At 51.0% G+C, this 26,305-nt stretch overlaps 13 non-coding genes across 13 annotated transcripts; 11 read left to right on the plus strand and 2 right to left on the minus strand.

Moving 5' to 3' along the window:
* Positions 1 to 991: 991 nt before the first annotated feature.
* trnat-agu (transfer RNA threonine (anticodon AGU)) lies at positions 992 to 1,064 on the plus strand. Its single transcript has one exon. It is a non-coding gene; the product is annotated as a tRNA-Thr (tRNA).
* A 2,975-nt stretch (positions 1,065 to 4,039) lies between these two features.
* On the plus strand, positions 4,040 to 4,112 carry trnat-agu (transfer RNA threonine (anticodon AGU)). Its single transcript has one exon. It is a non-coding gene; the product is annotated as a tRNA-Thr (tRNA).
* Positions 4,113 to 6,832: 2,720 nt separating this feature from the next.
* Positions 6,833 to 6,905, minus strand: trnat-agu (transfer RNA threonine (anticodon AGU)). The gene has a single exon. It is a non-coding gene; the product is annotated as a tRNA-Thr (tRNA).
* A 755-nt stretch (positions 6,906 to 7,660) lies between these two features.
* trnat-cgu (transfer RNA threonine (anticodon CGU)) lies at positions 7,661 to 7,733 on the minus strand. Its single transcript has one exon. It is a non-coding gene; the product is annotated as a tRNA-Thr (tRNA).
* Positions 7,734 to 9,410: 1,677 nt separating this feature from the next.
* Positions 9,411 to 9,483, plus strand: trnat-ugu (transfer RNA threonine (anticodon UGU)). Its single transcript has one exon. It is a non-coding gene; the product is annotated as a tRNA-Thr (tRNA).
* Positions 9,484 to 12,755: 3,272 nt separating this feature from the next.
* On the plus strand, positions 12,756 to 12,828 carry trnai-aau (transfer RNA isoleucine (anticodon AAU)). Its single transcript has one exon. It is a non-coding gene; the product is annotated as a tRNA-Ile (tRNA).
* A 604-nt stretch (positions 12,829 to 13,432) lies between these two features.
* trnat-ugu (transfer RNA threonine (anticodon UGU)) lies at positions 13,433 to 13,505 on the plus strand. Its single transcript has one exon. It is a non-coding gene; the product is annotated as a tRNA-Thr (tRNA).
* A 329-nt stretch (positions 13,506 to 13,834) lies between these two features.
* trnat-agu (transfer RNA threonine (anticodon AGU)) lies at positions 13,835 to 13,908 on the plus strand. The gene has a single exon. It is a non-coding gene; the product is annotated as a tRNA-Thr (tRNA).
* A 720-nt stretch (positions 13,909 to 14,628) lies between these two features.
* On the plus strand, positions 14,629 to 14,701 carry trnat-cgu (transfer RNA threonine (anticodon CGU)). The gene has a single exon. It is a non-coding gene; the product is annotated as a tRNA-Thr (tRNA).
* Positions 14,702 to 20,342: 5,641 nt separating this feature from the next.
* On the plus strand, positions 20,343 to 20,415 carry trnai-aau (transfer RNA isoleucine (anticodon AAU)). The gene has a single exon. It is a non-coding gene; the product is annotated as a tRNA-Ile (tRNA).
* Positions 20,416 to 21,131: 716 nt separating this feature from the next.
* Positions 21,132 to 21,204, plus strand: trnat-ugu (transfer RNA threonine (anticodon UGU)). Its single transcript has one exon. It is a non-coding gene; the product is annotated as a tRNA-Thr (tRNA).
* A 329-nt stretch (positions 21,205 to 21,533) lies between these two features.
* trnat-agu (transfer RNA threonine (anticodon AGU)) lies at positions 21,534 to 21,606 on the plus strand. The gene has a single exon. It is a non-coding gene; the product is annotated as a tRNA-Thr (tRNA).
* Positions 21,607 to 22,328: 722 nt separating this feature from the next.
* trnat-cgu (transfer RNA threonine (anticodon CGU)) lies at positions 22,329 to 22,401 on the plus strand. Its single transcript has one exon. It is a non-coding gene; the product is annotated as a tRNA-Thr (tRNA).
* Positions 22,402 to 26,305: the final 3,904 nt, after the last annotated feature.

Consider the following 26,305-nt stretch of genomic DNA (forward strand, 5'->3'; position numbering starts at 1 on the left):
TGTATCCTTCCTGAAGTAAGGAGATCAAAACTGCACACAATACTCCAGGTGTGGTCTCACCAAAGCCCTGTATAACTGGAGTAAGACATCCTTGCTCCTGTACTCAAACCCTCTTGCAATGAAGGCCAACGTACCATTTGCCTTCCGAACCGCTTGCTGCACCGGCATGGCTGCTTTCAATGACTCTCCCCTCCAACTCTCTCCCTTTCCCGTTCTCTCCCCTTCCCCTCTCTCCCCTTCCCCTCTCTCTCTCACTCCTTACCCCACTCCCCATAACCTCTCTTTCCCCTTTCCCCCTTCTCTCTCCCCTGCCCCTCTTTCTTCCTCTCTCTCTTTCCCCTTCCCCTCTCTCCTTCTCCGTCCCCTCTATTTCAAATTCCTTACCCTCTCTCTCTCCTCTTATCCCTCTCTCGCTCCACTTCTCCCTCTCTCTCTCCGTATTCCTCTCTCTCTCTTCCCTTCGCCTCTCGCTCACTCCTTTCCCTCTTCCTTTTCATTTTCTCCCCTCCTCTCTCTTCCCTCCCTCTCCTTCTCCCTCGCCTCCCCTGTCTCCACTCCCCTCCCTTATCCCTTTCCCTCCTTCCCTCACTCTCACTCTCCCCTGTCCCATCAGACTCTCCCCCTCCCCACCTCTCCCATTGCCCCCTCTCTCTCCCATTCCCCCCCTCTCTCTCCCCTTCTCCCTCTCTCCCCTTCCCCCGCTCTATCTTCGCCCCTCGAGGGACAGAGTGAAAAGGTGAGAGACAGAAAGAAAGAGAGTGAGATTGAGAGAGACAGAGAGGCAGAGAGAGATTGAGGCAGAGTGTGACTGAGTTGCCTTGGGATGTTTTACTACGTGAAAGACCCGATATATCGATGTTGAGAGGCGAATATTGAAGAGACGGAGGCAGGAGTCTGGGGGATGAGACACAATCTGAGCGTTTCACTGACCCCTCCTCATTCTTCAAACACACAGCACTAACTGGGGAATGACCCACAGCCCAGGGCAGGTGGTTCCATAGCTCAGGGGTTAGAGCACTGGTCTAGTAAACCAGGGGTCGTGGGTTCAAATCTCACTGGGACCTTTGCATAATTAATTTAGTATTTAAATTCCCATCTCTAATTTGTTATTCTCTCTTCCGCTTCTGACTCTCCATTCCCAGCTGCCTCTTCCTTTTCAGATTCTCCCCTTCTCACTCTCTCACTCTCTCACACCTTCCCCTCTCTCTTCCCTTCCACTCACTGTCTCCCCTTCCCTCTCTTATTTCATTCTCTCTCCTCTCCTTCCCCCCTCTCTCCTTCCTCCTCTATCTTCCCTCCCTCTATCCCCTCCCCCTCTCTCCGCTACCCACTCTCTCACCCCCTCTGCCTTTTCCCTCTCCCGTCCTCTCTCTTTCCTCCCCTCCCTCCCTCCCCACCCCCACTCTCTCTCCCCTTCCCCTCTCTCTTCCTCCCTGTCTTCCCTTCCCTCTCTCTCCCACTCCTTCCCCTTTCTCTCCCCTTCTGCTCTCTCCCCTCCCCCTCTCTCCCAATCCTTCCCCTCTCTGCCCCCCCGCTTCCAAACTCTCTCACTCTGTCCATCCCCTCCCTCTCTTTCCCCACCTCCCTCTCTTCCTCTCTCTCTCCCCTCCGCTCTCTCTCCCCTTCCCCATTCCTCTCTCTCCCATTCTCCCCTCTCTCTCACTCCTTCCACTCTCTCTTTTCCCTTCCCCTCTCTTTCCTGCTCCTTCCCCGACCTGTCCCAGAGCGGGTGACTCCATAGCTCAGGGGTTAGAACACGGGTCTTGTAAACCAGGGGTCGTGAGTTTCAGTCTCTTTGGGGTCTACTCAAATTAGCTCAGTATTTAAATTCACCGTCAATTAACAGCAGCTTTAATTATAAATATTAAACAGCTCCGAGACCGACACTGGAACAACTGGCTCCACTCACACCCTTCCCCCTCTCCTCTTCTCGTCTCTCTTACACTCTCTCCCCTTCCAAATCTCTGTCACCCTTCCCCCTCACAACCCATTCGACATCTTTTTACCCCTCTCTCCCTTTCCCACTATCTCACTTTCCCCTTCTCTCACTCATTCCCCTCTCCCTCCTTCCACTTCCCTTGTCACAGCCTCGCTCCTTCCCCCTCTCTCCCCTTCCCCCCTCTCTCACTCCTTCATCAGTAGTGGGGAAAATGTTGGAATCAATTATTAAGGATGAAATAGCAGCACAGTTGGAAAGCAGTGACAGGATCGGTCCAAGTCAGCATGGATTTATGAAAGGGAAATCATGCTTGACAAATCTTTTCGAATTTTTTGAGGATGTAACGAGCAGAGTGAACAAGGGAGAACCAGTGGATGTGGTGTATTTGGACTTTCAAAAGGCTTTTGATAAGTCCCACACAAGAGATTGGTGTGCAAAATTAAAGCGCATGGTATTGGGGGTAATGTACTGACGTGGATAGAGAACTGGTTGGCAGACAGGAAGTAGAGAGTCGAGATAAACAGGTCCTTTTCAGAATGGCAGGCAGTGACTAGTGGGGTACCGCAGGGCTCAGTGCTGGGACCCCAGCTCTTTACAATATACATAAACGATTGAGATGAAAGAATTGAGTGTAATATCTCCAAGTTTGCAGATGACACTAAGCTGGGTGGCAGTGTGAGCTGTGAGGAGGATGCTAAGAGGCTGCAGGGTGACTTGGACAGGTTAGGTGAGTGGGCAAATGCATGGCAGATGCAGTATAATGTGGATAAATGTGAGGTTATCCACTTTGGGGGCAAAAACACGAAGACAGAATATTATCTGAATGGTGACAGATTAGGAAAAGGGGAGGTGCAACGAGACCTGGGTGTCATGGTACATCAGTCATTGAAAGTTGGCATGCAGGTACAGCAGGCGGTGAAGAAGGCAAATGGTATGTTGGCCTTCATAGCGAGAGGATTTGAGTATAGGAGCAGGGAGGTCTTACTGCAGTTGTACAGGGCCTTGTTGAGGCCTCACCTGGAATATTGTGTTCAGTTTTGGTCTCCTAATCTGAGGAAGGACATTCTTGCTATTGAGGGAGTGCAGCGAAGGTAACCAGACTGATTCCCGGGATGGCGGGACTGACATATGAGGCGAGACTGGAGCAACTGGGCCTTTATACACGGGAGTTTAGAAGGATGAGAGGGGATCTCATAGAAACGTATAAGATTCTGATGGGACGGGACAGGTTAAATGCGGTTAGAATGTTCCCGATGTTGGGGAAGTCCAGAACCAGGGGACACAGTCTAAGGATAAGGGGTAGACCATTTAGGACTGAGATGAGGAGAAACTTCTTCACTCAGAGAGTTGTTAACCTGTGGAATTCACTGCCGCAGAGAGTTGTTGAGGCCAGTTCATTGGATATATTCAAGAGGGAGTTAGATATGCTAAGGGAATCAAGGGGTATGGAGAGAAAGCAGGAAAGGGATACTGAGGGAATGATCAGCCATGATCTTATTGAATGGTGGTGCAGGCTCGAATGGCCGAATGGCCTACTCCTGCACCTGTTTTCTATATTTCTATGTTTCAATGTTTCTTCCCCCTCTCTCTCCCCTCCCCCTCTCTCTCGCTCCTTCCCCCTCTTTCTCCCCTCCCCCTCTCTCTCACTCCTTCCCCCTCTCTCTCCCCTCACCCTCTCTCTCCCCTCACACTCTCTCTTTCTCCCTGTCTCTACTTCTCGCCCCTCTCTCCCCTTCCTCTCTCTCTAGCTCCTTCCCCTCTCTCTCTCACCTCTTTCCCCTCGCTCCCCTTCCCTTTCTACCTTCACTCTCTCCCCATTCCTTCCCCTCTGTCTCCTTCCTCCTCTATCTTCCCTCTCTCTCCTGTCCCCACTGTCCACTCCCCACTCTCTCCACCCTCTCTTCCCTTCCCCTTCTGCCTTTTCACTCTCCCTTTCCCTCTCCCTCTTCCCTCCCCTCCCTTTTCCCTTTCTGTTTACATTCTCCCCTTCTCTCTCTCCCCTCCCTCTCTCTCCCCTTCCCCTCTCTCTCCCTCCTTCCACTCTCACTTTTCCCTTCCCCTCTCTTTCCTGCTCCTTCCCCTGTGTTTCCTTGAGCAGGTGGCTCCATAGCTCAGGGGTTAGAGCACTGGTCCAGTAAACCTGGGGTTGTGAGTTCAAATCTCACTGGGGCCTACTGAAAATTAGTTTAGTATTTAAATTCACCGTCAATTAACAAGGGGTTTAATTATAAATATTAAACAATATTAAACAGCTCCGAGACCAACCCTGGAACAACAGGCTCCACTCTCATCTTCTCATCTCTCGATCCTTTCCCCATCACGACCCGTTCTACATCTTTTTACTCCTCTATCCCTTTCCCACTATCTCACTTTCCTCATCTCTCACTCTGTTGTGTATCTGTAAAGTATGCTCTCCCATGTTCCACCACCAGGGAGCTCATCCCCTGAAGTCCCAAGGGATACCATTGGGAGCACTGTGTATAAGTCGCCCCTAAGGCCTGTTCCTCACTCTGGAGAGTCTTATTAAAGACTGAGGTCACTGTTACTGTAACCTCCCTGTGTGCAGTCTCATCTGTGTTAGGAACACAATACACTCATTCCCCTCTCTGTCACTCCATCCCCTCCCCCCTCTCTCTGTCTCCCCTCCCCCTCTTTCCACTACCCACTCTCACCCCCTCTTTTCCCTTCCCCCTCTGCCTTTTCCGCTCCCCTTCACTCTCCCTCTTCCCTCCCCGCCCCCCTCTTCCTTCTCTCTCTCTTTACCCTTTCTTTTGGCATTCTCCCCTTCTCCCTCTCTCTCCCCTTCCTTTCTCTCTCCCCTGCCCCTCCCTCTCTCTCCTGACTGTCTCTCCCCTTCCCCACTCTTTCTCTCCCCTTCCCCTCTCTATCCTCATCACCTTTCTCTCTAACTCATTCACCTATTTCCCTTCCCACCTCTCTCTCTCTCCCCTTCCCATCTCTCTCTCTCCCCTTCCCCCTCACTCTCACTCATTCCACTCTCTCTTTTCCATTCCCCTCTCTTTCCTGCTCCTTCCCCTGTCTTTCTTAGAGCAGATCGCTCCATTGCTCAGGGGTTGGAGCACTGGTTTAGTAAACCAGGGGTCGTGGGTTCAAATCTCACTGGGGCCTACTCAAAATTAGTTAAATATCTGTCTCTCATTCACTATCCTCTCACTACACCACTCTGTGCGAAATTAGTCTCATGCTCCATTTCCTGACTCTCTTGCTGTCACCCCTCATTCCTCCGCCCATTCCACAATCCCTCTCTTTCGCTTTGACTGGTTAGACTGACATCAGTAGTGGGGAAAATGTTGGAATGAACCATTCAGATTGAAATAGCAGTGCATTCGGAAAGCAGTGACAGGATCGGTCCAAGTCAGCATGGATTTATGAAAGGAAAATCATGCTTGAAAGGGAAATCATGCTTGATGAATCTTCTGGAATTTTTTGAGGATGTAACTAGTAGAGTGGACAAGGGAGAACCAGTGGATGTGGTGTATTTGGACTTTCAAAAGGCTTTTCACAAGGTCCCACACAAGAGATTGGTGTGCAAAATTAAAGCGCATGGTATTGGGGGTAATGTACTGACGTGGATAGAGAACTGGTTGGCAGACAGGAAGCAGAGAGTCGGGATAAACGGGTCCTTTTCAGAATGGCAGGCAGTGACTAGTGGAGTGCCGCAGGGCTCAGTGCTGCGACCCCAGCTCTTTACAATATACATTACGATTTAGATGAAGGGATTGAGTGTAATATCTCCAAGTTTGCAGATAACACTAAACTGGCTGGCGGTGTGAGCTGTGAGGAGGATGCTATGAGGCTGCAGGATGACTCAAAATTAGCTCAGTATTTAAATTCACCGTCAATTAACAAGGGATTTAATTATAAGTATTAAACAGCTCCGAGACTGACCCTGGAACAACAGGCTACACTCTCTCTCCATTTCCAAATCTCTCTCTTTCTTCCCCAGTTCTGCATCTTTTTACCCCTCTCTCCCTTTCCCGCGATCTCTCTTTCCACGTCTCTCACTCATTCCCCTCTCCCCACTTCCCCCTCCCTCGCCTCACCCTCCCTCCCTCCTCCCTCTCTGCTCCCCTCCCTCCTCTCTCTTTTCCCTTTCATTTCAGATTCTCCCCTTCTCCCTCTCTCTACCCTTCCCCTTTCTCTCTCCCCTGCCTACTCCCTCACTCTCTTTCCCAACTTTCTCCCATTCCCATCCCTCCCCTTCCCCACCCCCCCCCGCTCTCTCTCACTACTTCCCCATCACTCATCTTCACCTCTCTTTCACCTTGCTCAACTCCCTTCCCCATTGTCATGTATCTTACATTATTATATATAACTGTATCCCAACATGCTGTACACGACTGTAATAAGATATGACCTGTAACCACCAGCATACCTTACCACCAGGGGTGCACTTGCAAGGGACAGGTATACAAGGACAGGTCTCAGGCAAGTGCAGCATTCCAGAGCTGTGATAGAAAGGTGCAGGTCCAGAGTGACCTTAACTTCACTACACGCCTCGTGTGAATCTGTACTGAGGGGACAGGACTTTACAGAGAGAGGGGAAGGGGAAAGAGAGGGAGGGGAAGGAGTGAGAGAGTGAGGAAAGGGGAGAGACGGGAATGGGAGAAAGTTGGGAAAGAGAGAGGGAGGAGAGGAGAGAATATGAAATGAAAAGGAAAAGTGAGGGGAGCGGAATGGGAGGAGGGAGAGAGGGTGAGGCGAGGTTGGGGGAAGGGGGGAGAGGGGAATGAGTGAGAGATAGGGAAAAAGATGTGGAACATGTCGTGATGGGGAAACAAGCTTGTTATCCCAGGGTCAGTTGCAAAGCTGTTTAATATTTATAACCTTTGTTAATTGATGGTGAATTTAAATACTGAGCTAATTTTGAATAGGCCCCAGTGAGATTTGAACTCACGACCCCTGGTTTACTAGACCAGTGCTCTAACCCCTGAGCTATGGAGCCACCTGCTTTGGGCAAGACAGCGGAAGGAGCAGGAAAGAGAGAGGAAGGGAAAAGAGAGACTGGAATGAGTGAGAGAGAGGGGGAAGGAGTGAGAGAGAGTGTGGAAGGGGAGAGAGAGTTGGGGGAAGGAGTGAGAGAGGGGAGGGGAGAGAGAGTGAATGAGTGAGAGAGAGAGGGAATGAGTGAGAGAGAGAGAGGGGAAGGGGAGAGAGATGTGAAGACAAAAGAGCGAGGGAGGAGGCAGGGGCGAGAGATAGGAAGGGGAGAGAGAGAGAGAAGGGTAAAATCTGAAAAGAAAGGGAAAACAGAGCGAGAGAGGAGAGAGGGGTGGGAGGGGAGGAAAGAGAGAGTGAAAAGGCAGAGAGGGAAGGAGCGAGAGGACAGAGAGTAGGTAGTGGAGAGAGGGGGAGGGGAGAGAGAAAGAAGATAAAGGAGGAAGGAGAGAGAGGGGAAGGAGAGGGAGAGTGAAAGTCGAGAGGGAAGGGGAGAGAGGGGAAGGAGAGAGAGAGGAAGGAATGAGAGAGGGGGGAAGATTGGGGAAGGGGAGATTGAGGGGGAAGAGGAGAGAGAGGGGGAAGGGGAGAGAGGTGAAGAGAGGGGAATGAGTGAGAGACTGGGAAAGCGAGATCATGGGAAGGGGAGAGAGAGGTAAAAAGATGTAAAATGGGCAACAGAGAAATAAGCCTTTTGTATCACAGTCAGTCTCAGAGGTGTTCAATATTTAGGTGAATTTAAATACTGAACTAATTTTGAGTAGGCCCCAGTGAGATTTGAACCCACAACCCCTGATTTACGAGACCAGTGCTCTAACCCCTGAGCTATGGAACCACCTGCCCTGGGCTGTGGGTCATTCCCCAGTTAGTGCTGTGTGTTTGAAGAATGAGGAGGGGTCAGTGAAACGCTCAGATTGTGTCTCATCCCCCAGACTCCTGCCTCCGTCTCTTCAATATTCACCTCTCAACATCGATATATCGGGTCTTTCACGTGGTAAAACATCCCAAGGCAACTCAGTCACACTCTGTCCCAATCTCTCAGTCTCTCTGTCTCTCTCTCTCTCTCTCAATCTCACTCTCTTTCTTTCTGTCTCTCACCATCTAACTCTGTCTCTCGAGGGGGGAAGATAGAGCGGGGGAAGGGGAGAGAGGGAGAAGGGGAGATGGGGGGGGAATGGGAGATGTGGGGAGGTGCGAGTCTGATGGGAAAGGGGAGAGTAAGAGCAAGGGAAGGAGGGAAAGGGAGGGGAGTGGAGACTGGGGAGGTGAGGGAGAAGGAGAGGGAGGGGAGAGAGAGGAGGGGATAAAATGAAAAGGGAGAGGGGAAGGAGTGAGTGAGAGGGGAAAGAGAGGGGGCAGGGGAGAGAGAGAGGGAGAAGGGAAGCGAGAGAGGGGGAAGAGGAGAGAGAGAGGGTAAGGAGTTTGAAATAGAGGGGAAGGAGAAGGAGAGAGGGAAAGATGTGAGAGAGAGAGGGGAAGGGGAGAGAGGGGAAGGGGAGAGAACGGGAAAGGGAGATGTTGGAGGGGAGAGTCATTGAAAGCAGACATGCAGGTGCAGCAAGCAGTTCGGAATGCAAATGGTACGTTGGCCTTCATTGCAAGAGGGTCTGAGTACAGGAGCAAGGATGTCTTACTCCAGTTATACAGGGCCCTGGTGAGACCGCACCTGGAGTATTGTGTACAGTTTTGGTCTCCTAATCTGAGGAAGGACGTTCTTGCTATTGAGGGAGTGCAGCGAAGGTTCACCAGACTGATTCCCGGGATGGCTGGACTGTCATATGAGGAGAGACTGGATCAACTGGGCCTTTATTCACTGGAGTTTCGAAGGATGAGAGGGGATCTCAGAGAAACATATAAGTTTCTGACTGGACTGGACAAGTTCAATGCGGGAAGAATGTTCCCGATGTTGGGGAAGTCCTGAACCAGGGGACACAATCTTAGGATAAGGGGTAGGCCATTTAGGACTGAGATGAGGAGAAACTTCTTCACTCAGAGAGTTGTTAACCTGTGGAATTCTCTACCACAGAGAGTTGTTGATGCCAGTTCATTGGATATATTCAAGAGGGAGTTAGATATGGCCCTTACGGCTAAAGGGATCAAGGGGTATGGAGAGAAAGCAGGAAAGGGGTACTGAGGTGAATGATCAGCCATGATCACATTGAATGGCGGTGCAGGCTCGAAGGGCCGAATGGCCTACTCCTGCACCTATTTTCTATGTTTCTATGTTTCTATATTGCCCCACCAACTTTCTCTCTCCCCTTCTACTCTCTCTTCCTGCCTGTCACCCTCTTCCCCCTCTCTCTCAGTCCCTTCCGCTCTCTCCCCTGTCTCACTCATTCCCCCTCTCTCCCCCCCTCTCCTTCACCTCTCTCTCCCCTTCTCCTCCCTCTCTCTGCCCTCCCCCCTCTCTCTCCCATTCCTCTCTCCCCTTCCCCCTCTCTCACTCCTTCCACTCTCTCTTTTCCCTTCCCCTCCCTTTCCTGCTCCATCCCCTTTCTTTCACTGAATAGGTGGCTCCATAGCTCAGGGGTTAGAGCACTGGTCTTGTAAACCAGGGGTCGTGGGTTCAAATCTCAGTGGGGCCTTTGCATAATTAATTTAGTATTTAAATAACAAGGGTTTTAATTATAAATAATAAACAACTACGAGACTGACCCTGGAACAACAGGACCCCCTCTCCTGTTCTCGTCTCTCTTGTACTCTCTCTCCCCTTCCAAATCTCTCTCTCCCTTTCCTTTCCATGTCTCTCACTCATTCCCCTCCCCTTTCTCCTCTCTCTTTTCCCTTTCCTTTCAGATTTTCCCCTTCTTCCTCTCTGTTCCCTTCCCCTGCCTCCTCCCTCTCTCTCTTTCCCTACTTTCTCCCCTTCCCCTCTCTCTCTCGCTCCTTCCCCATCCTCTTCTTAACCTCTCTTTCAACTTCCCCCCCTCTCTCACTCCTTGCCCTCCCTCTCTCCCCTTCCTCTCCTTCTCTCCCTTTCACCTCTCTCTCTCTCACTCCTTCCACTCTCTCTCCCCTTCCCCTCTCTCTCTCTCCCCTTCCACCTCTCTCTCACTCCTGCCACTCTCTCTTTTCCCTTCCCCTCTCTTTCCTGCTCCTTCCCCTGTCTTTTCCAGGGCAGGTTGCTCCATAGCTCAGGGGTTAGAGCACTGGTCTAGTAAACCTGGGGTCGTGGGTTTAAATCTCACTGGGCCGACGCAAATAAGCTCAGTTGTTAAATTCAACGTCAATTAAAAGCAGCTTTAATTATAAATATTAATCATCTCTGAGACTGACCCTGGAAAAACTGGTTCCCCTCTCTCCTCTTCTCGTCTCTCTGACACACTCTCTCCCCTTCCAAATCTCTGTCACCCTTCCCCCTCACAACCCATTCTACATCTTTTTACCCCTCCCTCCCTTTCTTGCTATCTCACTTTCCCCATCTCTCACTCATTCCACTCTCCCTCCTTCCCCTTCCCTTGTCACAGCCTCGCTCCTTCCCCCTCTCTCTCCCCTTCCCCTCTCTCTCACTCCTTCATCAGTAGTGGGGAAAATGTTGGAATCAATTATTAAGGATGAAATAGCAGCACATTTGGAAAGCAGTGACAGGATCGGTCCAAGTCAGCATGGATTTATGAAAGGGAAATCATGCTTGACAAATCTTCTGGAATTTTTTGAGGATGTAACTAGCAGAGTGGACAAGGGAGAATCAGTGCATGTGGTGTATTTGGACTTTCAAAAGGCTTTTGACAAGGTCCCACACAAGAGATTGGTGTGCAAAATTAAAGTACATGGTATTGGGAGTAATGTACTGACGTGGATAGAGAACTGCTTGGCAGACAGGAAGCAGAGAGTCGGGATAAATGGGTCCTTTTCAGAATGGCAGGCAGTGACTAGTGGAGTGCCGCAGGGCTCAGTGCTGGGACCCCAGCTATTTACAATATACATTAACGATTGAGATGAAAGAATTGAGTGTAATGTCTCCAAGTTTGCAGATGACACTAAGCTGGGTGGCAGTGTGAGCTGTGAGGAGGACACTATGAGGCTGCAGGGTGACTTGGACAGGTTAGGTGAGTGAGCAAATACATGGCAGATGCAGTATAATGTGGATAAATGTGAGGTTATCCAGTTTGGGGGCAAAAACGCGAAGACAGAATATTATCTGATTGGCGGCAGGCTAAGAAAAGGGGAGGTGCAACGAGACCTGGGTGTCATGGTACATCAGTCATTGAAAGTTGGCATGCAGGTACAGCAGGCGGTGAAGAAGGCAAATGGTATGTTGGCCGACATAGCTCGGGGATTTGAGTATAGGAGCAGGGAGGTCTTACTGCAGTTGTACAGGGCCTTGGTGAGGCCACACCTGGAATATTGTGTTCAGTTTTGGTCTCCTAATCTGAGGAAGGACGTTCTTGCTATTGAGGGAGTGCAGCGAAGGTTCACCAGACTGATTCCCGGGATGGCTGGACTGACATATGAGGAGAGACTGGAGCAACTGGGCCTTTATTCACTGGAGTTTAGAAGGATGAGAGGGGATCTCATAGAAACGTATGTGATTCTGACGGGACGAGACAGGTTAGATGCGGTTAGAATGTTCCCGATGTTGGGGAAGTCCAGAACCAGGGGTCACAGTCTAAGGACAAGGGGTAAGCCATTTAGGACTGAGATAAGGAGAAACTTCTTCACTCAGAGAATTGTTAACCTGTGGAATTCCCTGCCGCAGAGAGTTGTTGAGGCCAGTTCATTGGATATATTTAAGAAGGAGTTAGATATGGCCCTTACGGCTAAAGGGATGAAGGGGTATGGAGAGAAAGCAGGAAAGGGGTACTGAGGTGAATGATCAGCCATGATCTTATTGAATGAGGGTGCAGGCTCGAAGGGCCGAATGGCCTACTCCTGCACCTATTGTCTTTGTTTCTATGTTTCTATGTTTCTTCTCCCTCTCTCTCCCCTCCCCCTCTCTCTCACTCCTTCCCCCTCTCTCTCCCCTCACCCTCTCTCTCCCCTTCCATACTCTCTCTCCCCTTCCCCTCCCTCTCTTTCCCCTCCCCCCCCACCTCTCTCCCCTTCCCCTCTCTCTTCCTCCCTGTCTCCACTTCCCTCCCCTCTCTCTAACTCCTTCCCCTCTCTCTCTCTCACCTCTTTCCCCTCTCTCCCCTTCCCTTTCTCCTTTCACTCTCTCCCCTTTCCTTCCCCTCTCTCTTTTCCCTTCCCCTCTCTTTCCTGCTCCTTCCCCGATCTTTCCCAGAGCAGGTGGTTCAAATCTCATTGGGGCCTTCTCAAAATTAAATATTTAAATATCTGACTCTCATTCATTATCCTCTCCCCGACCCACTATCTTCCCTCTTTCTGCCGCATCACTCGCCCACTTTATCTCCTCTCTCTCTCTCTTTTCCCCTTCTCTCTCTCGCTCCTTCCCATTTCTCCTCTTCCTCTCTCTCCCCCATTCCACACACTTGCTCTCCGTCACCTCCCTCTCTTTCCCCACCCCCTTTCTCTCTCCCCTTCCCCTCTCTCTTCCTCCCTGTCTCCCCTTCTCCCTCTCTCTCAGTCCCTTCCGTGCTCCAACCTTTCTCACATTCCCTCTCTCTCCCCTTAAGCTCTCTTTCCCCTTCCTCCGCTCTCTCTCCCTTGCCCCACTTACTTCATCCCAGTCTCCCCTTCCCCCTCTCTTTTGCTCATTCCCCACTCTCTCCCCTTCCGCCTCTCTCTCCCCATCCACTCTCTGTCTACCGGTTCCTTATCCCTCTTTCCCCTCCCCGTCTCTCTCTCTCTCCCCTTCCCCACTCTCTCCCATTCCCCCCCTCTCTCACTGCTTCCACTCTCTCTTTTCCCTTCCCCACTCTTTACTGCTCCTTCCCCTGTCTTTTTCAGAGCAGGTGGCTCCATAGCTCAGGGGTTAGAGCACTGGTCTAATAAACCAGGGGTCGTGGGTTCAAATCTCACTGGGGCCTACTCAAAATTAGATCAATATTTAAATTTACTGTCAATTAACAAGTGCTTTAATTATAAATATTAAACAGCTCTGAGATCAACCCTCGAACAACAGGTTCTCTCTCCCTTCCCCATCACGACGCGTTCTACATTTTTTTACCCCTCTCTCCCTTTCCCACGATCTCGCTTTCCCCGTCTCTCACTCATTCCCCCCTCCCTCGCTACACCCTCTCTCCCTCCTCTCTCTCTCTCTTTTCCCTTTACTTTCAGATCCTCTCCTTCGCCTCTCTCCCCTTCCCATCTCTCCCCTTCTCCTCTCTCTCACTCCTTCACCATCACTCCTCTTAACCTCTCTATCATCTTCCCCATCTCCCTCACTCCTTCGCCTCTCTCCCTCCCTTCCACACTCTCTCTCCCCTTCCCCTCCCACTCTTTCCCCTTCCCCTCTCTCCCCTTCTCCTCTCTCTCTCTCCCCTTCCTCTCCCAATCTCTCCTCTTCCTCTCCCACACTCTCCCCCTCCCCTCTGACTCACTCACTCCTTCCCCTCTCTCTCACTCCTTCCACTCTCTCTTTTCCCTTCCCCTCTCTTTCCTGCTCCTTCCACTGTCTTTAGCTGCACAGGTGGCTCCATAGCTCAGCGGTTAGAGCACTGGTCTTGTAAACCAGGGGTCGTGAGTTCAAATCTCACTGGGGCCAATCAAAATTAACTTAGCATTTAAATTCACTGTCAATTGACAAGGGTGTGGAAGTGTTAGAATATTATAACAGTTCCAAGACCATCCTTGGAACAAAAAGTTCCCTTCTTTTCTTTCCAGCTTCCCCATCATGTCCTGTTGTCCATCTTTTTAGTTATCTCGCTTTACCCGTCTCTCACTCATTCATAGAAACATCAAAACGAGGAGCAGGAGTCGGCCATTCGGCCCTTCGAGCCTGCACCACCATTCAATATGATCGTTTCACTGACCCCTCCTCATTCTTCAAACACACAGCACTAACTGGGGAATGACCCATAGTTCAGGGCAGGTGGTTCCATAGCTCAGGGGTTAGAGCACTGGTCTAGTAAACCAGGGGTCGTGGGTTCAAATCTCACTGGGGGCCTCCTCAAAATTAGCTCAGTATTTAAATTCACTGTCAATTAACAAAGGGTTTAGTTATAAATATTAAACACCTCTGAGACTGACTGTGATACAAAAAGCTCTCTGTTCCCCATTATACATCTTTTTACCACTCTCTCCCTTTCCTGCGATCTCGCTTTCCCCATCTCTCACTCATTCCCCTCTCTTCACCTCTCTCCTCTTTCCCCTCAATCTTCCCCCCTCTCTCTCACTCCTTCCTCTCTCTCTCCTTCCCCTCTCTCCCCTTCCCTCTCTACTTTCGTTCTCTCTCTCCTTCCCCTCTCTCTTGTTCCTCCTCTATCTTCTCTCTCTCTCCCCTCCCCCTCTCTCTACTACCTACTCTCTCCTCTCGCTCCTTCCCTCTCTGCCTTTTCACTCTCTCTTTCCTCCCCTCCCACCCCACCCTCCTCTCTCGCTCTCTTTTCCCTTTCTTTTCAGATTCTCCCCTTCTCCCTCTCTCTCCCCTTCCTTTCTCTCACCCCTGCCTCCTCCCTCGCTCTTTTGCCTTCACATCTCTCTCCCCTTCCCCTCTCTCTCTCTCACTCATTCCCTCTCGCTCCCCTTCCCTCTCTCCCTCCGTTCCACACTTTCTCTCCCCTTCCCCACTCTCTCACACTCCTTCCCACTCTCTCTCACTCCTTCCAGTCTCTCTTTTCCCTTCCTCTCTCTTTCCTGCTCCTTCCCCTGTTTTTTCCAGCGCAGGTGGCTCCATAGCTCAGAGGTTAGAGCACTGGTCTCGTAAACCAGGGGTCGTGAGTTCAAATCTCACTGGGGCCTACTCAAAATTAGTTCAGTGTTTAAATTCACTGTCAGTTAACCAAGGTTATAAATATTAAACCCCTCTGGAACAACAAGCTTCCCCATCACGACCTGTTCCACATCTTTTTCCCTGTCTCTCACTCATTCCCCTCTCCCCACTTCCCCTCTCCCCGCCTCACCCTCTCCGCTCCCCTCACTTTTCCTTTTCATTTCAGATTCTCTCTTCTCCTCCCTCTCTCTTTCCCAACTTTCTCCCATTCCCGTCTCTCCCCTTTCCTCACTTTCTCACTCCTTCCCCTCCCTCTCTTTCCCCTTCCCCTCTCTGTATTTTCTTTTCAGATACTCCCCTTCTCTCTCTCTCACTCCTTCCCCTCTCTCACTCCTTCCCCTCTCTCACCCCTTCCCCCTCTGTCTCCCCTTCCACTCTCTCTCTCTTCCCCTCTCTCCCGTTCCCTCTGTAATTTCATTCTCTCCCCATTCCTTCCCCTCTCTCTCCTTCCTCCTCTATCTTCCCTCTCTCTATCCCCTCCTCCCCTCTCCACTATCCACTCTCTCACCCCCTCTGTCTTTTCACTCTCCCTTTCCCTCTCCCGTCCCCTCTCATTCCTCCCTTCCCCCACTCTCTCTCCCCTTCCCCTCTCCCTTCCTCCCTGTCTTCCCTTCCCCCTCTCTCTCACTCCTTCCACTGACGTGGATAGAGAACTGGTTGGCAGACAGGAAGCAGAGTCGGGAATAAACGGGTCCTTTTCAGAATGGCAGGAGTGCCGCAGGGCTCAGTGCTGGGACCCCAGCTATTTACAATATACATTAATGATTTAGATGAAGGAATTGAGTGTAATATCTCCACGTTTGCAGATGACACTAAGCTGGGTGGCAGTGTGAGCTGTGAGGGGGACGCTAAGAGGCTGCAGGGTGACTTGGACAGGTTAGGTGAGTGGGTAAATGCATGGCAGATGCAGTATAATGTGGATAAATGTGAGGTTATCCACACTGGGGGCAAAAACGCAAAGACAGAATATTATCTGAATGGCGGCAGATTAGGAAAAGGGGAGGTGCAACGAGACCTGGGTGTCATGGTACATCAGTCATTGAAAGTTGGCATACAGGTACAGCAGGTGGTGAAGAAGGGAAATGGTATGTTCGCCTTCATAGCGAGGGGATTTGTGTATAGGAGCAGGGAGGTCTTACTGCAGTTGTACAAGGTCTTGGTGAGGCCTCACCTGGAATATTGTGTTCAGTTTTGGTCTCCTAATCTGAGGAAGGACATTCTTGCTATTGAGGGAGTGCAGCGAAGGTTCACCAGACTGATTCCCGGGATGACTGCACTGACATATGAGGAGAGACTGGATCGACTGGGCCTTTATATATTTGAGTTTAGAAGGATGAGAGTGGATCTCATAGAAACATACAAGATTCTGACGGGACGGGACAGGTTAGATGCGGGTAGATTGTTCACGATGTTGGGGAAGTCCAGAACCAGGGGATACAGTTTTAGGATAAGGGGTAGGCCATTTAGGACCGAGATGAGGAGAAACTCCTTCACTCAGAGAGTTGTTAACCTGTGGAATTCCCTGCCGCAGAGAGTTGTTGAGGTCAGTTCACTGGATATATTCAAGAGGGAGTTAGATATGGCCCTTACGGCTAAAGGGATCAATGGATATCGAAAGAAAGCAGGAAAGGGGTACTGAGGTGAATGATCAGCCATGATCATATTGAATGGTGGTGCAGGCTCAAAGGGCCGAATGGCCTACTCCTGCACCTATTTTCTATATTTCTATGTTTCTTTCCCCTCTCTCTCCCCTCCCCCTCGCTCTCATTCCTTCTCCCTCTCTCTTCCCTCAAACTCTCTCTCCTCTTCCACACTCTCTCACCCCTTCCCCTCCCTCTCTTTCCCTTCCCCTCTCTCTCTTCCTTTCCCCTCTCTCTTCCTCCCTGTCTACACTTCCCTCCCCTCTCTTTCACTCCTTCCTCTCTCTCTAACTCCTTCCCCTCTCTCACTCTCTCTCCCCTTCCCCTTCTCTCTCCCCTTCCCCCTCTCTCCCCTTCCACTCTCTATCTCCCCTTCCCCCTCTCTCTCCCCTTCCACTCTCGATCTCCCCCTCTTCCCCTCTCTCCCCTTCCCGCTCTAATTTCATTCTCTTCCCTCTCTCTATCCTCTTCCCCACTCTCTCAACCCCTCTGCCCTTTCTCTCTCCCGTCCCCTCTCTTTCCTTCTCTCTCTATCTCCACCCGCACTCTCTCTCCCTTTCCCCTCTCTCTTCCTCACTGTCTCCCCTTCCCCATCTCTCTCACTCCTTCCCCTTTCTCTCCCCTTAAGCTCGATCCCCTCCCCTCTCTCACACACCTTCCCCTCTCTCTCCCCCCCTTCCAAGCTTTCTCTCTGTCCATCCCCTCCCTCCCTCTCCCCTTCCCCCTCTCTCCCGTTATTTATCTCTCTCCCCTTCCTCCCTCTGTCCCTCTCCCCCTCTCTCTCCCCTTCCACTCTCTGTCTCCCCGTCCCTTACCACTCTTTCCCCTCCCCGTCTCTCTCTCCCCTTCCCCCTCTCTGTCACTCCTTCCCCATCTCTCCCCTTCACTCTTTATTTTCATTCTCTCCCCATTCCTTCCCCTCTCGCTCCTTCCTTCACTATCATCCCTCTCTCTATCCCATCCCCTCTCTCCACTACCCACTCTCTCACACCCTCTGCCTTTTCATTCTCCCTTTCCGTCTCCCGTCCCCTCTCATTCCTCCCCTCCCCCACTCTCTCTCCCCTTCCCCTCTCTCTTCCTCCCTGCACGCCCTTCCCCCGCCTCCCTCTCCTTCCCCTCTCTCTCACTCGTTCCACTCTCTCTCCCCTTCCCCTCTCTCTCTCTCCCCTTCCCCCTCTCTCTCACTCCTGCCACTCTCTCTTTTCCCTTCCCCTCTCTTTCCTGCTCCTTCCCCTGTCTTTCCCAGAGCAGGTTGCTCCATAGCTCAGGGGTTAGAGTACTGGTCTAGTAAACCTGGAGTCGTGGGTTTAAATCTCACTGGGGCCTACGCAAATAAGCTCAGTTGTTAAATTCAACGTCAATTAAAAGCAGCTTTAATTATAAATATTAATCATCTCCGAGACTGACCCTGGAAAAACTGGTTCCCCTCTCTCCTCTTCTTGTCTATCTGACACACTCTCTCCCCTTCCAAATCTCTGTCACCCTTCCCCCTCACAACCCATTCTACATCTTTTTACCCCTCCCTCCCTTTCCTGCTATCTCACTTTCCCCATCTCTCACTCATTCCTCTCTCCCTCCTTCCCCTTCCCTTGTCACAGCCTCGCTCCTCCCCCCTCTCTCTCCCCTTCCCCTCTCTCTCACTCCTTCATCAGTAGTGGGGAAAATGTTGGAATCAATTATTAAAGATGAAATAGCAGCACATTTGGATCGGTCCAAGTCAGCATGGATTTATGAAAGGGAAATCATGCTTGACAAATCTTCTGGAATTTTTTGAGGATGTAACTAGCAGAGTGGACAAGGGAGAACCAGTGCATGTGGTGTATTTGGACTTTCAAAAGGCTTTTGACAATGTCCCACAGAAGAGATTGGTGTGCAAAACCAAAGTACATGGTATTGGGGGTAATGTACTGACGTGGATAGAGAACTGCTTGGCAGACAGGAAGCAGAGAGTCGGGATAAATGGGTCCTTTTCATAATGGCAGGCAGTGACTAGTGGAGTGCCGCAGGGCTCAGTGCTGGGACCCCAGCTATTTACAATATACATTAACGATTGAGATGAAAGAATTGAGTGTAATATCTCCAAGTTTGCAGATGACACTAAGCTGGGTGGCGGTGTGAGCTGTGAGGAGGACACTATGAGGCTGCAGGGTGACTTGGACAGGTTAGGTGAGTGGGCAAATGCATGGCAGATGCAGTATAATGTGGATAAATGTGAGGTTATCCAGTTTGGGGGAAAAAACACAAAGACAGAATATTATCTGAATGGCGGCAGGCTAAGAAAAGGGGGAGGTGCAACGAGACCTGGGTGTCATGGTACATCAGTCATTGAAAGTTGGCATGCAGGTACAGCAGGCGGTGAAGAAGGCAAATGGTATGTTGGCCTTCATGGCTCGGTGATTTGAGTATAGGAGCAGGGAGGTCTTACTGCAGTTGTACAGGGCCTTGGTGAGGCCACACTTGGAATATTGTGTTCAGTTTTGGTCTCCTAATCTGAGGAAGGACATTCTTGCTATTGAGGGAGTGCAGCGAAGATTCACCAGACTGATTCCCGGGATGGCAGGACTGACATATCAGGAGAGACTGGAGCAACTGGGCCTTTATTCACTGGAGTTTAGAAGGATGAGAGGGGATCTCATAGAAACGTATGAGATTCTGACGGGACGAGACAGGTTAGATGCGATTAGAATGTTCCCGATGTTGGGGAAGTCCAGAACCAGGGGACACAGTCTAAGGATAAGGGGTAAGCCATTTAGGACTGAGATGAGGAGAAACTTCTTCACTCAGAGAGTTGTTAACCTGTGGAATTCCCTGCCACAGAGAGTTGTTGAGGCCAGTTCATTGGATATATTTAAGAGGGAGTTAGATATGGCCCTTACTGCTAAAGGGATGAAGGTGTATGGAGAGAAAGCAGGAAAGGGATACTGAGGAAATAATTAGCCATGATCTTTTTGAATGGTGGTGCAGGCTCGAAGGGCCGAATGGCCTACTCCTGCACCTATTGTCTTTGTTTCTATGTTGCTATGTTTCTTCTCCCTCTCTCTCCCCTCCCCCTCTCTCTCCCCTCCCCCTCTCTCTCCCCTCACCCTCTCTCTCCCCTTCCATACTCTCTCTCCCCTTCCCCTCCCTCTCTTTCCCCTCTCCCCCACCTCTCTCCCCTTCCCCTCTCTCTTCCTCCCTGTCTCCACTTCCCTCCCCTCTCTCTAACTCCTTCCCCTCTCTCTCTCTCACCTCTTTCCCCTCTCTCCCCTTCCCTTTCTACTTTCACTCTCTCCCCATTCCTTCCCCTCTCTCTTTTCCCTTCCCCTCTCTTTCCTGCTCCTTCCCCGATCTTTCCCAGAGCAGGTGGTTCAAATCTCATTGGGGCCTTCTCAAAATTAAATATTTAAATATCTGACTCTCATTCATTATCCTCTCCCCGACCCACTATCTTCCCTCTTTCTGCCGCATCACTCACCCACTTTATCTCCTCTCTCTCTCTCTTTTCCCCTTCTCCCTCTCGCTCCTTCCCATTTCTCCTCTTCCTCTCTCTCCCCCATTCCACACACTTGCTCTCCGTCACCTCCCTCTCTTTCCCCACCCCCTTTCTCTCTCCCCTTCCCCTCTCTCTCCCTCCCTGTCTCCCCTTCCCCCTCTCTCTCAGTCCCTTCCGCGCTCTCCCCTTTCTCACATTCCCTCTCTCTCCCCTTAAGCTCTCTTTCCCTTTCCCCCGCTCTCTCTCCCTTGCCCCACTTACTTCATCCCAGTCTCCCCTTCCCCCTCTCTTTTGCTCATTCCCCACTCTCTCCCCTTCCGCCTCTCTCTCCCCATCCACTCTCTGTCTACCGGTTCCTTATCCCTCTTTCCCCTCCCCGTTTCTCTCTCTCTCCCCTTCCCCACTCTCTCCCATTCCCCCCCTCTCTCACTGCTTCCACTCTCTCTTTTTCCTTCCCCACTCTTTCATGCTCCTTCTCCTGTCTTTTTCAGAGCAGGTAGCTCCATAGCTCAGGGGTTAGAGCACTGGTCTAATAAACCAGGGGTCGTGGGTTTAAATCTCACTGGGGCCTTCTCAAAATTAGATCAGTATTTAAATTTACTGTCAATTAACAAGTGCTTCAATTATAAATATTAAACAGCTCTGAGATCAACCCTCGAACAACAGGCTGCTCTCTCTCCTTCCAAATCTCTCTCTCCCTTCCCCATCAGGACGCGTTCTACATTTTTTTACCCCTCTCTCCCTTTCCCACTGTCTCGCTTTCCCCGTCTCTCACTCATTCCCCCCTCCCTCGCTACACCCTCTCTCCCTCCTCTCTCTCTCTCTTTTCCCTTTTCTTTCAGATCCTCTCCTTCGCCTCTCTCCCCTTCCCATCTCTCCCCTTCTCCTCTCTCTCTCACTCCGTCACCATCACTCCTCTTAACCTCTCTATCATCTTCCCCACCTCCCTCACTCCTTCGCCTCTCTCCCTCCCTTCCACACTCTCTCTCCCCTTCCCCTCCCACTCTTTCCCCTTCCCCTCTCTCCCCTTCTCCTCTCTCTCTCTCCCCTTCCTCTCCCAATCTCTCCTCTTCCTCTCCCACACTCTCCCCCTCCCCTCTCACTCACTCACTCCTTCCCCTCTCTCTCACTCCTTCCATTCTCTCTCCCTTTCCCCCACTCTCACTCCTTCCCCACTCTCTCCCCTTCCCCTCTCTCTCCCCTTCCCCCTCTCTCTCACTCCTTGCACTCTCTCTTTTCCCTTTTCCTCTCTTTCCTGCTCCTTCCACTGTCTTTTGCTGCGCAGGTGGCTCCATAGCTCAGGGGTTAGAGCACTGGTCTTGTAAACGAGGGGTCGTGGGTTCAAATCTCACTGGGGCCAATTAAAATTAACTTAGCATTTAAATTCACTGTCAATTGACAAGGGTGTGGAAGTGTTAGAATATTATAACAGTTCCAAGACCATCCCTGGACCAAAAAGTTCCCTTCTTTTCTTTCCAGCTTCCCCATCATGTCCTGTTGTACATCTTTTTAGTTATCTCACTTTACCCGTCTCTCACTCATTCATAGAAACATCAAAACGAGGAGCAGGAGTCGGCCATTCGGCCCTTCGAGCCTGCACCACCATTCAATATGATCGTTTCACTGACCTCTCCTCATTCTTCAAACACACAGCACTAACTGGGGAATGACCCACAGCCCACAGCAGGTGGTTCCATAGCTCAGGGGTTAGAGCACTGGTCTAGTAAACAAGGGGTCGTGAGTTCAAATCTCACTGGGGCCTACTCAACATTAGTTCAGTATTTAAATTCACCATCAGTTAACAAAGGGTTTAGTTATAAATATTAAACACCTCTGAGACTAACTGTGATACAAAAGGCTCTCTGTTCCCCGTTCTACATCTTTTTACCACTCTCTCCCTTTCCTGCAATCTCGCTTTCCCCATCTCTCACTCATTCCCCTCTCTTCACCTCTCTCCTCTTCCCCCTCAATCTTCCCCCCTCTCTCTCACTCCTTCCTCTCTCTCTCCTTCCCCTCTCTCCCCTTCCCTCTCTACTTTCGTTCTCTCTCTCCTTCCCCTCTCTCTCGTTCCTCCTCTATCTTCTCTCACTCTCCCCTCCCCCTCTCTCTACTACCTACTCTCTCCTCTCGCTCCTTCCCTCTCTGCCTTTTCACTCTCTCTTTCCTCCCCTCCCACCCCACCCTCCTCTCTCGCTCTCTTTTCCCTTTCTTTTCAGATTCTTCCCTTCTCCCTCTCTCTCCCCTTCCTTTCTCTCGCCCCTGCCTGCTCCCTCGCACTTTTGCCTTCACATCTCTCTCCCCTTCCCCTCTCTCTCTCTCTCACTCATTCCCTCTCGCTCCCCTTCCCTCTCTCCCTCCGTTCCACACTTTCTCTCCCCTTCCCCACTCTCTCACACTCCTTCCCACTCTCTCTCACTCCTTCCAGTCTCTCTTTTCCCTTCCTCTCTCTTTCCTGCTCCTTCCCCTGTTTTTTCCAGCGCAGGTGGCTCCATAGCTCAGGGGTTAGAGCACTGGTCTCGTAAACCAGGGGTCGTGAGTTCAAATCTCACTGGGGCCTACTCAAAATTAGTTCAGTGTTTAAATTCACTGTCAGTTAACAAAGGTTATAAATATTAAACCCCTCTGGAACAACAAGCTTCCCCATCACGACCTGTTCCACATCTTTTTCCCTGTCTCTCACTCATTCCCCTCTCCCCACTTCCCCCAACCTCGCCTCACCCTCTCCACTCCCCTCACTTTTCCTTTTCATTTCAGATTCTCTCCTCTCCTCCCTCTCTCTTTCCCAACTTTCTCCCATTCCCGTCTCTCCCCTTTCCTCACTTTCTCACTCCTTCCCCTCCCTCTCTTTCCCCTTCCCCTCTCTGTATTTTCTTTTCAGATACTCCCCTTCTCTCTCTCTCACTCCTTCCCCTCTCTCACTCCTTCCCCTCTCTCACCCCTTCCCCCTCTGTCTCCCCTTCCACTCTCTCTCTCTTCCCCTCTCTCCCCTTCCCTCTGTAATTTCATTCTCTTCCCATTCCTTCTCCTCTCTCTCCTTCCTCCTCTATCTTCCCTCTCTCTATCCCCTCCTCCCCTCTCCACTATCCACTCTCTCACCCCCTCTGTCTTTTCACTCTCCTTTCCCTCTCCCGTCCCCTCTCATTCCTCCCCTCCCCCACTCTCTCTCCCCTTCCCCTCTCTCTTCCTCCCTGTCTTCCCTTCCCCCTCTCTCTCACTCCTTCCACTGACGAGGTTAGAGAACTGGTTGGCAGACAGGAAGCAGAGTCGGGAATAAACGGGTCCTTTTCAGAATAGCAGGAGTGCCGCAGGGCTCAGTGCTGGGACCCCAGCTATTTACAATATACATTAATGATTTCGATGAAGGAATTGAGTGTAATATCTCCATGTTTGCAGATGACACTAAACTGGGTGGCGGTGTGAGCTGTGAGGGGAACGCTAAGAGGCTGCAGGGTGACTTGGACAGGTTAGGTGAGTGGGCAAATGCATGGCAGATGCAGTATAATGTGGATAAATGTGAGGTTATCCACACTGGGGGCAAAAACGCAAAGACAGAATATTATCTGAATGGCGGCAGATTAGGAAAAGGGGAGGTGCAACGAGACCTGGGTGTCATGGTTCATCAGTCATTGAAAGTTGGCATGCAGGTACAGCAGGCGGTGAAGAAGGCAAATGGTATGTTGGCCTTCATAGCGAGGGGCTTTGAGTATAGGAGCAGGGAGGTCTTACTGCAGTTGTACAGGGCCTTGGTGAGGCCACACCTGGAATATTGTGTTCAGTTTTGGTCTCCTAATCTGAGGAAGGACATTCTTGCTATTGAGGGAGTGCAGCGAAGGTTCACCAGACTGATTCCCGGGATGACTGCACTGACATATGAGGAGAGACTGGATCGACTGGGCCTTTATATATTTGAGTTTAGAAGGATGAGAGGGGATCTCATAGAAACATACAAGATTCTGACGGGACGGCACAGGTTAGATGCGGGTAGATTGTTCACGATGTTGGGGAAGTCCAGTACCAGGGGATACAGTTTTAGGATAAGTGGTAGGCCATTTATGACCGAGATGAGGAGAAACTCCTTCACTCAGAGAGTTGTTAACCTGTGGAATTCCCTGCCGCAGAGAGTTGTTGAGGTCAGTTCACTGGATATATTCAAGAGGGAGTTAGATATGGCCCTTACGGCTAAAGGGATCAATGGATATCGAAAGAAAGCAGGAAAGGGGTACTGAGGTGAATGATCAGCCATGATCATATTGAATGGTGGTGCAGGCTCGAAGGGCCGAATGGCCTACTCCTGCACCTATTTTCTATATTTCTATGTTTCTTTCCCCTCTCTCTCCCCTCCCCCTCGCTCTCATTCCTTCTCCCTCTCTCTTCCTTCAAACTCTCTCTACTCTTCCACACTCTCTCACCCCTTCCCCTCCCTCTCTTTCCCTTCCCCTCTCTCTCTTCCTTTCCCCTCTCTCTTCCTCCCTGTCTACACTTCCCTCCCCTCTCTTTCACTCCTTCCTCTCTCTCTAACTCCTTCCCCTCTCTCACTCTCTCTCCCCTTCCCCCTCTCTCTCCCCTTCCCCCTCTCTCCCCTTCCACCCTCTATCTCCCCTTCCCCCTCTCTCTCCCCTTCCACTCTCGATCTCCCCCTCTTCCCCTCTCTTCCCTTACCACTCTAATTTCATTCTCTTCCCTCTCTCTACCCTCTCCCCCACTCTCTCAACCCCTCTGCCCTTTCTCTCTCCCGTCCCCTCTCTTTCCTTCTCTCTCTATCTCCACCCGCACTCTCTCTCCCTTTCCCCTCTCTCTTCCTCACTGTCTCCTCTTCCCCATCTCTCTCACTCCTTCCCCTTTCTCTCCCCTTAAGCTCGATCCCCTCCCCTCTCTCACACACCTTCCCCTCTCTCTCCCCCCCTTCCAAGCTTTCTCTCTGTCCATCCCCTCCCTCTCTTTCCCCTTCCCCCTCTCTCCCGTTCTTTATCTCTCTCCCCTTCCTCCCTCTCTCCCTTTCCGCCTCTCTCTCCCCTTCCACTCTCTGTCTCCCCGTCCCTTACCACTCTTTCCCCTCCCCGTCTCTCTCTCCCCTTCCCCCTCTCTGTCACTCCTTCCCCCTCTCTCCCCTTCACTCTTTATTTTCATTCTCTCCCCATTCCTTCCCCTCTCGCTCCTTCCTTCACTATCATCCCTCTCTCTATCCCATCCCCTCTCTCCACTACCCACTCTCTCACACCCTCTGCCTTTTCAATCTCCCTTTCCCTCTCCCGTCCCCTCTTATTCCTCCCCTCCCCCACTCTCTCTCCCCTTCCCGCTCTCTTCCTCCCTGCACGCCCTTCCTCCGCCTCCCTCTCCTTCCCCTCTCTCTCACTCGTTCCACTCTCTCTTTTCCCTTCCCCTCTCTTTCTTGCTCCTTCCCCTGTCTTTCCCCGAGCAGGTGGCTCCAGAACTTAAGGGTTAGAGTTTTGGCCTAGCAAACCAGGTGTCGTGAGTTCAAATCTCACTGGGGCCTACTCAAAATTAGCTCCGTATTTAATTTCACCGTTAATTGACAAGAGCTTTAATTGTAAATATTAAACACCTCTGAGACCACCCCTGGAACAACAGAGTCCCCTCACACTTGACTCTCTCTCCACTTCCAAATCACTCTATCCCCTCTCTCCTTTCTTTTCAGATTCTCCCCATCTCCCTCTCTCTCCCCTGCCTCCTCTCTCGTCCCTTCCCTATTCTCTCTCGCTCCTTCCACACTCTTTCTCCCACTCTCTCACTCCTTCCCCATTCTCTCCCTTTCCCCCTCTCTCTCACCCCTTCCACTCTCTCTTCTCCCTTCCCCTCTCTTTCCTGCTCCTTCCCCTGTCTTTCCCAAATCAGGTGGCTCCATAGCTCAGGGGTTAGAGTATTGGTCTTGTAAACCAGGGGTCATGGGTTCAAATCTGACGGGGACCTGCTCAAAATTAACTCAGTATTTAAATTCACCGTCAATTAACAAGTGCTTTATAAGTATTATAATATTAAACAGTTCTAAGACCAACCCTGAAACAAAAGGCTCTCGTCTTTCCGCCTTTTTTATCACGTCCTGTTCCACATCTTTTTAGGTAAAGAGACCACAACTGTACACAATAGGTCACACCAAGGCCCTGTATAACTGGAGTAAGACATCCTTGCTCCTGTACTCAAACCCTCTTGCAATGAAGGCCAACGTACCATTTATCTTCCTAACTGCTTGCTGCACCTGCATGGCTGCTTTCAATGACTCTCCCCTCACCCTCTCTCCTTCCCCCTCTCTCCCCTTCCCTCTCTCTCTCACTCTTTCCCCCTCTCCCCTTAACCTCTCTTTTCCCTTTCCAACCCTCTCTCTTCCCTGCCCCTCTTTCTTCCTCCCTCTGTCTCCCCTTCCCCTCTCACTTATTCCTTCCCCTCTTCCTTTTCATTTTCTCCCCTCCTCTCTCTCGCCTCCCTCTCCTTCTCCCTCACCTCCC

Source organism: Pristiophorus japonicus, unplaced genomic scaffold (assembly GCF_044704955.1).
Source record: "Pristiophorus japonicus isolate sPriJap1 unplaced genomic scaffold, sPriJap1.hap1 HAP1_SCAFFOLD_859, whole genome shotgun sequence".
Classification (NCBI taxonomy): Eukaryota; Metazoa; Chordata; class Chondrichthyes; family Pristiophoridae; genus Pristiophorus; species Pristiophorus japonicus.